Here is a 14,490-nt window from a genome sequence, read left to right on the forward strand (position 1 = left end):
AAGCCCTTAACTGGGACAGCCGGCCACCGCAGCAGAACACTAAGGAGAGGCGAGACGATCTAGCATGCTGGCCTCTGGCTCCAGTCACTTGGGGACTAGAGAGATAATGGCACCTTATTGGGTGGTCTCCGCAAAGAGGGGGGGAAGTGGGTACTAATTACCCTGGCCTGGGCTGCTGGAGGGGCCCGACGGTGGCCCGGGATCACTACCCCCCCTCCCCCAAGTATACCTATACTTAAGGCCGGCGCCCACTTTTTAGAAGATGCCCCTCTGTTCATTAAGCAGGCCCCAGGTGGCTCTCTGCACCCCTGGTGGTCACACAGGGGAATCCCCCCCTGAATGAGTGACCCATTTCTATGGACAACCACTGTAACCACGGTTACAGTAAACCAAGATTTTTTTTGCTAATTTATAATCTCTACTTTGTATATTTATCTCCTCATTCCATTGGTTATTATCTAAACTAGCTTTATTTCACAACATCTTAAACGGGAGTTTCATCCTGCCCAAAATATATTGTTTTGCAGCTGCGCTACTTCAACCGGTGTCCTCTCCCGGTGTGGATCAATAGATCTACAGTAACAGATAGACAGTCAATAAGTCGACCCCATATGGTATACATGCAAAAGGCTGACAGGGTCAAAAGGTCAAGAGGGTTATAGGTTGACTTCAGGGCTGGCGCCACCACTAGGCAGCTTTAGGCAGCTGCCTATGGGCGCTGGCCACTTGTGGGCGGCAGCTCACGCTGCCAATGAATGCTTCTTCCTTAAGAGGAATGTGACAGGCGTTACCGCTGAGAGGAGCGGAAGACAGTTGCTATTGCAACTGTAACAATATCCGGAAGGACACTGCTTACTCTATATGCATAGAGCCACTGCCGATGGGGTACACTCACACTGTCCGTGCTGCTGGCTGATAACAGTTGGGTGCCCGCGGCATCCCTTTGGCACGGACAGTGTGAGTGGCTGTGCAACCCGTCGGCAGTGGCTCTATGCACATAGACTAAGCAGCGTCCTGCCGGATATTGTTACAGTTGCTATAGCAACTTTCTTCTGCTCCTCTCCGCGGTAATGCCCGTCATACTCCCGCACCACAAGAACAGAGCAGTGGCGCACGCGGGGGGGTTCTGAGTACCCAGAAACCCCCCCTGACAGACCAATTTTTTTTCTGTAACAGGTCACCGCCCGCGGCCCACGATTAAGCCCCACCCCTTGAGAACTGGCTCCGCCCCCTCTTCAAACACCCGCGAATCGCAGGTTGTGTAGACTGCAGTGCAGAGGGAGAATCCGTCCTTGCTGTGCAGGTTGATCTCTGCCTCCCTCTATCCCTCGTCCACTGTGCAACTCTGCTGCTGCTCATGCTGTTCCCATGTAAGGGATTTATTTGTATAACGTATTTCAGTCTTAAACATATGGAAACATCATATATACATATTATTGTGTATGTACGTACGTATCCATCTGCTGTGTGTGTGTGTGTGTGTGTGTGTGTGTGTATATATATATATATATATATATATATATAATAGGTCGAAGTGGGCCGGTATGCGGCGGTATGGCATACCGGCACTTCTCCACAGAATGGGAATTTTTTTGTTTTTTTAATCACACTCCTGCTATGGCCGAGCGTGCTCATGTTCCCCCCACCACTGCTCCCAGTCACGGCGGTTGGTGCCGGAGCTGTGAGCCACACTACTCCCCAGAAGTTACGGCGGACACACGCTCACCCTCCCTTCTCCAGAAGCCACTCATGCAGAGTGCCTTGATTCCTCCAATTACTCAACTGGGCCGCTGCGTCACTATGGGGCTGCATAGACGCTGGCGCTCAGATCCTCCTGCTGCCGGCCTCCTCTTCTGGCTGTGCTGGGTCCGCGCCGCAGGACTCCCTTGTTGACAGTGATACCCTGCAGCTCAAGCTAAGGTTGACTGGACATGGCGGCGGTGAGTGACTGCTGGAAAGCCCTGTGCCCTCCTGCCCCCCCATTCCCCATGTGTGTGGACCCTGTCTCTGTGTGCGTGACACCTTGTGCCCCCCTGCCCCCGCTGCCTTTGTGTGTGTATCACCCAGTGCTCCCCTACCCCTGTTGCCCTGTGTGATGACACCTGTGCTCTATACACCCCCTGCGTGTGTGAAACCCTGTCCCCCATGTTTTGGCTCATACCGTGAGCTATAATGGAAATTTCGGCTCATACCTTGTGCTGTAATGTGAATTTCGGCTCGTACCGTGTGCTATAATGTGAATTTGTGCTCATACCGTGTGATATAATGTTAATTTCGGCTCATACCGTGTGCTGTAATGTGAATTTCAGCTCATACCGTGTGCTGTAATGTGAATTTCGACTCATTCCGTGTGCTATAATGTGAATTTCGGCTCGTACCGTGTGCTATAATGTGAATTTCGGCTCATTCCGTGTGCTATAATGTGAATTTGTGCTCATACCGTGTGATATAATGTGAATTTCGGCTCATACCATGTGCTGTAATGTGAATTTCGGCTCATACCGTGTGCTGTAATGTGAATTTCGGCTCATTCCGTGTGCTATAATGTGAATTTTGGCTCATACCGTGTGCTGTTATGTGAATTTCGGCTGATTCCGTGTGCTATAATGTGAATTTCGGCTCATACCGTGTGCTATAATGTGAATTTGTGCTCATACCGTGTGCTATAATGTGAATTTGTGCTCATACCGTGTGATATAATGTGAATTTCGGCGCATACCGTGTGCTGTAATGTGAATTTCGGCTCATACCATGTGCTATAATGTGAATTTCGGCGCATACTGTGTGGTATAAAGTGAAAGGGGCACCAGTACTAGATAGTATAAGGGGTCCTACTACACTGAAGTACACCCCCCCTTTTAAGTGGACACTCCCCCTTTTCCTGGAGCGTGCGCACCTTTGGCGTGTGCATAATTGCAACCTTTACTTTTCCATACCCCCACTTCAAAATGTCCACTTCGACCACTGTATGTGTATGTGTGTGTATATCTATCTATCTATCTATCTATCTATCTATCTATCTATCTATCTATCCCCTATCTAAGGTGCCCTGGGCCTCCTGAAGGCTTAATCCAGCCCTGGTCTAGTAGTTCTTGCGCACCCTGGGTTGAACGCCTGTAGCATTACAGCAGCAATCTGTCCTGAAGTTCCCAGGGCCGGTGCAAGGTTTCTAGGCGCCCTAGGCAAAGCTGCACAATGGTGCCCCTGCCTTCAACTATACCCTCCCCCCAGCTGCTCACATACTGTACACACTTGACTTTTTAAATTAGTATTAGATTTATTTTTAGATGTACAACATAAATTATAACAACAATAAATAACACCGTAACAGTAACAGCAATAACCTTGGCACAATTTATATATTTTTTTAAGTAAAAAAACCCTTCTGCATATGTCAGTAAAACGGCTTGAAAGGCAAGCTTGCACTTGCCTTTGGAATAATTATATATGGCGGAGTCACATTATTATGACCACCTCCTACATGTGGTGTCGGCAGCGCGTAGACCATGAAATATGCCACGTGTTGTGCTCTGGCTTGGTGGGTATACAGAGACAGGATGGCCACACTAACACATATACACACAGGACCAGTCACACTGACACATACACACATAGGACCGAGCACACTGACACCAATGGCGTGTGGTGAGGTCAGTGGCTGGTGAGGCACTGCAGTCAAAATGTCATTTGAGTACCGACGATGACTCCTACCACCGCCAACTTAATCCCTGTTACTGCCGCTGCCCCTACCAACACTTCAACAGAAATAATCTATAATTTATGTGATCATAGTAGTGGTAGGTAGGTACTGGTTGGGGGTAATAGTAAGGACAAACATCATATCAGCGGGATGTAGTTGGCATCCCAGCGAGGGTCGGGTTAGGCTGCGGGAGTGGAGGTTAGGATCAGGCTGCAGGAGGGGAGGTTAGGGTCACGCTGCGGGAGGGGAGGAGGAGGTTAGGGTTAGGCTGCAGGAGTGGAGGTTAGGGTTAGGCTGCAGGAGTGGAGGTTAGGGTCAGGCTGCGGGAGGGAAGGTTAGGGTCAGGCTGCGGGAGGGAAGGTTAGGGTCAGGCTGCGGGAGGGAAGGTTAGGGTCAGGCTGCGGGAGGGGAGGTTAGGGTCAGGCTGCGGGAGTGGAGGTTAGGGTCAGGCTGCGGGAGGGGAGGTTAGGGTCAGGCTGCGGGAGGGGAGGTTAGGGTCAGGCTGCGGGAGTGGAGGTTAGGGTCAGGCTGCGGGAGGGGAGGTTAGGGTCAGGCTGCGGGAGGGGAGGTTAGGGTCAGGCTGCGGGAGGGGAGGTTAGGGTCAGGCTGCGGGAGGGGAGAGTTAGGGTCTGACTGCAGAATGGGAGGGTTAGGCTGCGGGGAGGGAGGGTTAGGCTGCGGGGGATGGTTGGGTTAGGGTTAGGCCTTCGGGGGAGTTGGGGTTAGGCTGGGGGAGGGGGAGGATTAGAGTTACACTACATTACCTTGTGGCTGCTGCTATCTGGAGTCCACCTTCAGCCTGAAGTCCTGGTACTTTAGTTCATCCTCTCTCACATGCAGCCTAAGCTCCAGCAGAGTCCCTCCAGTCCATGTCAGTTACAACATGCCGCTATGGAGTCTCCTCACCCACTGACACTATACAGGGGTCCTTACACACACACATACAGTACACTGACACTATACAGGGGGTCCATATACACACCCACTGACGCTATACAGGGGTCCATCCTTGCACACATACACTGACACTAACAGGGGTCCTTTATAATCGTATTATGATTGTGGGGGGAAGGGGCACATCTAATGTAATAATGCAGCAGTGTTGGTCTAAACAGACTGTCAGCTCTGGAGAGAAAGACTCTCTTACCGGCATCAGCAACAGGGTTGATCCGCGGTAGTGGTCCTCCTGATCCTTCTCCTGCTCTGCCTCCATTACTGTGATCCAGGCACGCTCCTTGGTTGTTGTGGGTGCCGGCGGGGTGTGTGTGTGAATGTGTGTGCAGGAGGGAGGGGGGTGTGCGCGGTGATCATGTGTGCGGGAGGAAGGTGCGCAGTACTCATGTGTGCGGGAGGGGGGTGCGCTGTGATCGTGTGTGTGGGAGGGGGGTGCACTGAGATCTGTGTGCAGGAGTGGGAGTGCGCGGTGATCGTGTGTGCGGGAGTGAGGTGCACTGTGATCTGTGTGCGGGAGGGGGGTGCGCTGTGATCGTGTGTGCGGGAGGAGGGTGCGCGGTGATCATGTGTGCTGAAAGGGGGGGGCGCGGTGATGGTGTGTGCGGAAGGGGGGGGGGGTGCGCGGTAATCAAGTATGCCAGCTAATGCTCGCGTCAGCCAACCCCGGGTGTTAGGTGCTTTGTTGCCCTGCCCACTGCCCATATATATATATATATACAGCCAAAAAATTTAATTTCATTGGTAACAAAGGGGTACCCTGTTACATAGCCAACAGAGCCGCTGCTGCTCCCCCCCCCCCCCCCCCCTTTCTTTAATCCCTCCCTGTGCTAGACTGACTCCTGAGACCCTTATGTGCCTCTTGAACAGAATAGGCATGTAGTATGTTTAGAATGGGGGGGGGGGGGGGGGGGAATACATGCGGGTGAGCGATCGCGCGGGGATGGAGGGGGGAGGCATAATCGCGCGGGGGGGGAGAGGCATAATCGCGGGGGGGGGGCATAATCGCAGGGGGGGGGAGGCATAATCGCAGGGGGGGAGGCATAATCGCAGGGGGGGGGGTGGCGGCTGGCAGCGCGGGGTAACATGCGGGAGACTGCACTCTGCATATATGATGCTATGGGTGCGCAGAAGGGGAGAGGAGAGGTGAGGAGGAGGACTGCGGAGGAGGGGGGGAGCAGACAGTGCACATAAGAGCCGATAGATTGCAACACACACTTACACTGCTGCCGGCTAGCTGACAACAGTTGGGCGGCCGTCCCTTCTCATCTCTTAAGGTGGAGCTCAGCTACAATAATAAATAATATTAATAAAGTAAGCATTCTTGTATTACCAGCGTGAGTCGCCGCCCTCTAGTGGCCGGCGCCCATAGGCAGCTGCCTAAAGCTGCCTAATGGTGGCGCCGGCCCTGGAAGTTCCCACTAAGAGTCAGCTGGATGGTATGTACTACCAGGCTTTGATCACCCGCTGCTCTGCTCTGCAAAGCATCGAGTGATCTCTAAATAGATGCTGTGCGCACACGTACAGCATCTATTCAGTGCGGCGAGTGAGCCGGTGGCTGCCCAGCTGCTCAGGGAGCGCTGGGCCCACTCCCAAAATGGCGAAAATGGACCATCGTGCGTAGCCACGCCCACTCGGCCGTAGCCACGTCCCTCACACCCGAGGCCACACACCCTTTTCAGGACGCGCACGGCTACGACGCGCCGAGTGTCCCGACTTGGAAAGATTAAAAGTTGGGAGGTATGACACTCGGTGTGTGGTTTGGGGTGGGGGGCAGCAGGCTGAACTTTTGCCTAGGATGCCGAGAAACCTTGCTCCGGCCCTGGTTGACTTTGAAAAGGATGACAGTGTCTAAGGTCAACAGGTACCAAAGGTCAACAGGGTCAAAAATGTAACGTTTTTGGGGTGTCATTTTGTAATGTATGTTTCATAATATGTGACCACAATTAGTGTAACGGGTACCCTCTTTTCGCTCGCCACTCTTCGGTCAAGGTTACTATTCCCAATCGTATTCCACGTGGATGGTAAATTAATCAAACGTTGAATAAAAACAAACGTGTCGACATTTTGTGTGTCGGCCCCTGTCATGACGACTTTTTGGACCTGTCGACATTTTGTACCTGTCGACCTAAGACACAGTCGACCTTTCCCTTGACCTTTTGACCACATCGACCTATTGCCTGTCGACCATTTGCAGTCTAACTAGACAGTATCCGTCCAGTGTCTGGAACCCGTCCTTTTCCTAGGACCACTGCCATTTGCCCTTAGCCACCAATCAGATTCCAAATATCATTTATCAAGTACGTTCTATAAAATGGTAGCTAGGAGCTGATCAGTTGCTATGGGTAACTTCTCCAGCTGTCCTTTTGTGAAGGTTTGGACAGGCATTGTAATCGATTGGCTCCTGTTCACTACTGTGCCAACTCTAGGGGCCTAATTCAGATCTGATGATCGAAAGCAGCAAATTTGTTAGCTAATGGACAAAACCATGTGCACTGCAGGTGGGGCAGATGTAACATGTGCAGAGAGAGTTAGATTTGGGTGGGTTATAGTGTCTCTGTGCAGGGTAAATACTGGCTGCTTTATTTTTACACTGCAATTTAGATTGCAGATTGAACACGCCCCACCCAAATCTAATTCTCTCTGCACATGTTACATCTGCCCCCCCCCCCTGCAGTGCAACATGGTTTTGCCCATTAGTTAACAAATTTGCTGCTGTGATCAGATCTGAATTAGGCCCAATGGAGGTCATTCCGACCCGTTCGCGCGCAGCGGTTTGTCGACAGGGGTCGCCGGGTTCCGTCCAGGAGTACGAAGAAAGCAGTCGTACAGCCGACTGCAAGAAGATTGACAGAAAGAAGGCGTACCTGGGCATCACTGGACCGTTGGAGACAGTTTTCGGGGAGTGGTAAGGAAAACGCAGGCGTGTCCAGCAGAACGGAGGGCGGATGTCTGTCGTCAAAGTCGGCTCCAGCATCGCAGGGATCGTCGCACAGGGTAAGTATGTCCAGGGCTAGTCTTCTTTTACTTGCACAAGCGATCGCAGCCCTGTAAAGCTAAAATACACTCCCCCATAGGCGTGGACTAGTTGATCGCAGCAGCAGCAAAAAGTTGCTGATTGCGATCAGCTCGGAATGACCACCTATGAACGCTGTCTGCTGAGCCAACATAATGATAATGACCAGTGTTTACCTATATAAACATTATAATTATATAATTATAAGGATAAACACTGGTTTCTTGTGTCGGAAGTATCCAAGATATCCAGAAAGCCCCATTGTGCCACTATCCTTAAATGCTCCTTTGGTATTACATGAAATTTGCATGAGATTTGCTAATTGTGGCGTTTATCCCGCTTTCTTGCAGTGTGTGTATCTAGTGTGAGAATGGGACGCAGGAAGTAACAGCAGCGCAGTGATCTCACGGCGATCTCACCCTTTGCCTCCTTAAAGCCCCCGGCTGTGTTCTAGAACTGTCAGCTTTGCAGCCTCTGGACTTGTCCCGTATTTCATTTAATTGTTCTCTAGACTGCTGCAAACACAGGGCTGGCTGGTGAATTCCAAAGGTAAACTTCTACGTCTATTTCTGCAATGGAAATGTTTCCAGTTCTGGTGCAAGTCTTTGGGGATCATTCTGACCCGATCGCACGCTGCAGTTTATCGCAGCGGTACGATCGGGTCAGAACTACGCCGCGCCGCAGAGCGCCGGCGCATGCCAGATGGCCAAAGGCCGTCCCTGCGCTACGGTCGCCTCTGCCTGATTTACAAGGCAGAGGCGGTCGCTGGGCAAGGGGGGGGGAGGCGGAATGGCGGCGTTTGGCCACCGTTTCGTGGGCGTGGTCCGGCCAACGCAGGGCTACGATCAACTCGGAATCACCCCCAAAGTACCGATATTGGTGGTCTACAAGGGGATACGGTCGTTGGGTTGACTCAACTTAGGTTGACAGTCATTAGGTCGACCACTGAAGGTCGACATGAGCATTATGTCAACGTGTACTAGGTCGACATGAGTTTAAATAAAAAATTCTTTCATTTTTTGGGATTTTCCCACACTGTGCCGAGCGCAGCGGTAGCGGAATGAGGCACCTTTCCCGAAGCATGACGAGCAACGCGAGCCATGTGAGGGGACACAGTGCACTAATTGGGGTTCCCCATCACTTTACGAAGAAAACGACAAAAAAAACCCTAAAAAAAAACCCTTATGTCGACCATTTCACCTGTCGACCTAGTACGTTGACATAATGCTCATGTCGCCCTTCAGTGGTCGACCTAATTACTGTTGACCTAAGTTGAGTCGACCCAACACCCATACCCTCTACGAGTGGGCACAGAATATCAGTTAGTGGATTTTAATGACGAGCTAAAGCGCATCGCTCGTCTTCTCACAGCGGAGACAGACGTTCTGGGGGCAAAATCATGCAGCCTATCAGTTCCTTTCATTCCAGTGAATTCACTGAGGCACGAGGCACTAATGTGCTTCGAAATGGTCCAAGCACCTGATTCTTTGGATGCAGCAGCAATGTGAAAAAATGGTACCGCCACAGGGGGTGACTTGTGTACATAGACTTCTCCTGCCGGCGTCCGTGACCCCTCTGTGAAAACATCGGCTGTCTAAGTGAGCCTGAGGCTACTCAGGTTGGCCGTCGCAGCTCCATAGCAGAGGCTAGGAAGTCCGAGTTGTGAGACCGTCGCAGACCCTGGCCTTGACACGCCAAGAAAACGTGGGCCTCACCCATCCGTTTATGGGAACTCTGGCAATTTCCGCCACCAGCCCTCGCCCCAAACGGCGGCAACCTTTCAGTCAGAACGGCGAGAATCCTCAATTAGAAGATCTTCTAACATCGGAGTAGTACATAACCATGGGCCTATTGGAACATGGGTTTGACTTTGCAGGGATGTGGCTCTGGTTGTGAGGAGCTACGATTTTTTTGTGGTGTAGGGGTCGCACCATCCTGTGGCACTCCAACTGCTGTGGAACTACATTGCCCAGCGTGCCCTGCCCAGTTGCAGGGCATGCTGGGATATGTAGTTCCACAGCTGCTACAGCTTGCCTACCCTTGGCTTAACAGAGGTCCACCTGTTCCAGACATTGGCCCTCATTCCGAGTTGTTCGCTCGCTAGCTACTTTTAGCAGCCGTGCGAATGCATAGTCGCCGCCCACGGGGGAGTGTGTTTTAGCTTTGCAAGTGACTGCGAACGCATGTGCAGCCGAGCGGTACAAAAACATTTTGTGCAAAACAAGACCAGCCCTGTAGTTACTTATCCTGTGCGATGATTCCAGCGATGAAGGTCCCGGAATTGACGTCAGACACCCGCCCTGCAAACTCTTGGACACGCCTGCGTTTTCCCTACCACTCCCAGAAAACGGTCAGTTGACACCCACAAACGCCCTCTTCCTGTCAATCTCCTTGCGATCAGCTGTGCGAATGGAATCGTCGCTAGAAGCATTGCACAGCAACGATGCTGTTTGTATCCGTATGAGGTGCATGCGCATTGCGGTGTATACACATGCGCAATTTCGACATTTTTTTACCTGATCGCTGCGCAGCGAAAATCGGCAGCATGCGATCAACTCGGAATGACCCCCATAATACCAAGTCAAACACAAGATCTTTCATGGCAGTATACAATAGAGTGACCCCTTGTATTACTATTTGCTAATGTGTGCGTGCATGTGTGTTTGCATAGGGTGGTCTTCTGTATGCCGGCGGTCGGGCTCCCGGCGCTCAGTATACCGGCGCCGGGAGCCCGACCGCCGGCATACTGACACTTATTTTCCCTCGTGGGGGTCCACGACCCCGATAGAGGGAGAATAAAATAGTGTGGCGCGCGTAGCGCGCCACCGTGCCCGTAGCGTGGCGAGCGCTGCGAGCCCGCAAGGGGCTCATTTGCGCTCGCCACACTGTCGGTCAGCCGGCGGTCTGGCTCCCGGCGCCGGTATGCTGGTCGCCGGGAGCCCGACCGCCGGCCAGCCATAGTGAACCCTTTGCATATGTGTATGTGGAGGGAGGGGAATGGGGGGGGGGGGTCTGTGTGTGTGTTCTGTGGGGGAAGGGGTGGTCTGTGGGGGTGACCTAATTCATTTATCACTTCAGTGTTTCCTCGCTGTCTGTTGGGGCACTGTACAGGCCATGTGACACTGCAGCAATCTGTACTGTGATTGGTGCACAGTTCAGACCCGCTCTACAGGGTGAAGGGCCAGCAGCAACCACCAGTGTGCAAATATCTTGGCCCCAGGCCCAACTGGCATCAACTAGGAGGAGGAGCGATTGCCCCAATCGCCCACCCACTTGTCCGCTGATGCATGCCTCTGTCTCATGATTTTTTAACTGTTGCTTGGAATTGGTACTTGATTAGTAAAAGGAATCTTTCATTGTGCTTCACCTCGCACACCGGCGGATTGCACGCTGTGTAGACAATTAGAGGCGGATTTTAGATCTACAATGTGTGCGCTATGATGGCACGTCCCAGTCTGAACGATCACTGTGGTTTCCTGAGTTTAAGCAGTCAGAGTAATGGCTGGAGTATGCCCCACCGTATACATTACCTATATAAAGCTTTCTTTCCATATACTGAAAGCGCTACACAATTTATTTTATATACATACAGTACTGCCCAGCTGTATTATTCCAGTCAGGTTAGCAATTCAATTGCCATATATTTCTGGCCAAAGACAACTCTCTAATTTCATTTCTGCTTATTAAAGCAATAAGTGCATCCAAATCTGGCTCCTCAAACGCATTCCTCCAAATCGATTTCCTGCTTGTTTTTAAATGTATTTTAACACATTTTATGGTTTTTATTGATCTATTCTTGGCTGCATCATATTTAATAAAATGATATATAGTGCTAAATAAAACGTTCTTAAACAGCTCTGCCGCTCCACGGCCTGAAGCACACTCCCAAAAGATGCATTAGAAAACAGCTATAACTGTCTTTTTGGCTGAACAGAATACACTGTCAGTCCTCATCAACTGCATACACACACGCAGCACCGAGACAGAAACGAATCACAAGGAATGAGTCTATGGTCACGCAGATTGGCCGTGGGAACTGAGAGGCTGGCGCAATGTTATCTGCGTACGGGATCGTGGATGTAAGCAGATGCACACCACAAAAAACGGTTGCAACACGCCACTCCCCGTTACCTCCTCCAGCCAGTCTCTTCCTGTCAATAACTTTGCGATTAAATCTTTACTGTGAGCGGCATTGAAGCGTTACCTTGTCACAGCACATGCATGGTCTGCCAATAATTACTCAGTTGCGTGAACATCGGGACTGCATACAAATCGGAAGCAGGTTATCTTAGTGAGCACACAGTACCTCCAAAAACTGAGTCATGGAAAATCAAAGCAAATAAGCCTTGCCCGACCAACTGCAAAAGAGTGCCCATATCCTATTACAAATGCCCACTTTTGAGCAAAACTCCACCCATTTTGTTCAGGCTCTGCCCCGTTCGACGGCTGCAATATGAGCTTTTCCCACCAAAATCAGGACGCTTGGAAGGTATTGTATTATACACCTTTGTTTCAGTGAGACTTGGGGGCCTGTGATAGTGAATCGCAGTGGTGTCTGCACAGCATGGCATTGGAGTTGGGTAGTCCCTGACGCCTAGTATAGAGTGGATCTTGTCCGGCAGCAAGAGAGCCAGTGAGCTCTCCCCCGGACTGTGGCATATGCAAAATGCCTGTCCATGTTTGAGGCCACCTCTGTGGTACAAGGGCCTAGTGTCTGACAGAAATGGCCCTGGTGGTCTAGTGGAAGAAAGTACCACACTGGGGTCCTACCTGTCCCTGTGTGTTTGGTCGGGCTTGCAGAGAGCAAGCTGTTCCAGGACTCTGCGCCAGAACTCCCTTAAGGCCCACCTCTGGGCTCCATCATCTCTATGAGTGAGGTGGGATTGGCTTGGAGTGGCCATCTTTCAGACGGTCAGCAGTGAGCCGCGAATGGCTTGCCAATGTCGCCTTCAAAATGATCTCTGATCCTCTGGCATTCAAGCCCACCAGACCCTGATGACAAAGGGGACAAACCTGTTTTGCCGCTTCCTGACTGACCGTCTACAACATAACAGCAGAACAAGGAATAGTATTTGCACAGTCTTCTCACATTTCTCTGCATTCATAAAGAACATCTAGGATCTATTTATGAAGTCTCAGGCCAAACGAAGACCGAAGTCCCCATTATTCTCAATAAGGACTACATTCTGGAACTACTTATTAAGCTCAAGCAATTCAGAGTTTGGCCCCGTTATCAAATGCCTGATCGGAACCTAGAAAAATAGTGATCGTGAAAGCTACGTATGGTTTGACAATACACCCTTCCCCGGGACAGGTTCTTCTGGGAGCCGCTATACCTGCACGACTTCCTTCAAAAATCACAATGCAAATGCATTTCTTGTTGATTATGTGATAAGAAATTATATTTTTACGCGTCAAAAAGTGGAGGATCTAAAACAGGAACCTTCGTGATTTCAGATGTGTGAAGAGAAATATTGGACAGCCTGTTTGTCTTTTTTAAATGTAAAACAAATCAAGATGGATAATTTCAAAATGCTTCTCTCAGGTTTAAAGCCGCTATACCACGTATGGAAAACTTTTTACTAAGGTTCCCGTCCTCGTAGTTACCAGTCCAGGAGATTCCATGGACTTCTGCATCTTTATTCTTACAGCCCTGGATGAACATGAGGTGGTGAGTAGATGTGTCTACAGACTTGCTCCTATGCTATTTGAGGTTGGTGACCTACCGTAAATTGATTTGTGCATTCTGTATTAATAAACCGGTATCCGGATGGCAGGTCGACCTTAGGTACACTAATAAAATGAAATGCAGTGTCAACCCTTTTTGCGTTGACCATTTGTCCCTGTTGACTTTTTCCAGTGTCAACCTTTTGACCACGCAGACCTTTCACATGTCAACCTGTTGATCTTGTCGACCTTTGCCTATGTCGACCAATAGTGGTCGACCTAATTTAGGGTTGAGCCTGTAACCCATAACCAATAAATAACATGTGTCACATTGTTTATTACTCTCACAGAATTTCCAAAAAGTTCCTGAATTTGGGAGTGATCTACTGTAGGATTGTGGGAAACCCTTGCCGCCGCGTCCCCCCACTTCACCCGTTAATTGGGTGAGGGTGCGATGACGCAATTCATAATTAATCACGTCATTGCGGCCACACCTTCCTGACGTAGCGAATCGTAGTTAAATCTTCTGCGTTACTGGTAGTGCAGCTTTAATACAATAATAATTAAAAAGAAACTTCCCCTCCCCTACTGGAGACCCAGCTTAAGATCTGTCTATGTTGTATATTTGTTATTTTAAGTAAGATCTCTCCGCTTTGAAAGCTGCAATGCAAGGATATAACGACGCACTGTTCTAACCATTGTTATGTAAATGCCACTTTTATTATCTTAACCCAGCAACATTCTCCCGATATTAGATGTTAGCGGAACTCCCACAGGATTATAATTTTCACTATATACCGCTGTTATTGAAGGTTCGGCATATAGAGTGGTGGAGAGGGGGTGCTGCATTCTGGAGTCGTGTGGGGGATTTTTAATGAGCACAATCATTAGAACAACAACAAAACAACAACTAAAGATTGCAGTAATAGGAGCTATGGGGCAGCGGAGTTAAACGTCAGATCTGCAGAATGTCACAGCCAGCAAAACGAAAGCTTAAGATAAAGTCACTACTTTAACGTATTACTGCCTGCTGCAGACTTTGAGCGGCCACAATACTGGGTGAAATAGGACAGGGCCGCAGTCAGAGGCCATCACTCATAAGCTAAGTGACTGATAAAACTAATTCATGACTGCTCCATTATTAAATGTAGCGTTT

General features: G+C 50.2%; 1 protein-coding gene and 1 long non-coding RNA gene across 2 annotated transcripts in view; one reads left to right on the plus strand and one right to left on the minus strand.

Annotated features, from left to right (window-relative positions):
- CHRM2 (cholinergic receptor muscarinic 2) overlaps positions 1 to 5,146 on the minus strand; it is a 367,212-nt gene extending 362,066 nt beyond the window's left edge. Inside the window, exon 1 of the mRNA XM_063929003.1 lies at positions 4,848 to 5,146. The gene's annotated coding sequence lies outside the window, so the exon portion shown is untranslated. The remainder of the gene's footprint in view (positions 1 to 4,847) is intronic.
- A 1,053-nt stretch (positions 5,147 to 6,199) lies between these two features.
- LOC134935761 (uncharacterized) overlaps positions 6,200 to 14,490 on the plus strand; it is a 56,448-nt gene continuing 48,157 nt past the window's right edge. Inside the window, exons 1-2 of the long non-coding RNA XR_010180391.1 lie at positions 6,200 to 6,391; positions 8,018 to 8,216. This is a non-coding gene — a long non-coding RNA (uncharacterized LOC134935761). The remainder of the gene's footprint in view (positions 6,392 to 8,017; positions 8,217 to 14,490) is intronic.

Source organism: Pseudophryne corroboree, chromosome 6 (genome assembly GCF_028390025.1).
Source record: "Pseudophryne corroboree isolate aPseCor3 chromosome 6, aPseCor3.hap2, whole genome shotgun sequence".
Taxonomy (NCBI): Eukaryota; Metazoa; Chordata; class Amphibia; order Anura; family Myobatrachidae; genus Pseudophryne; species Pseudophryne corroboree.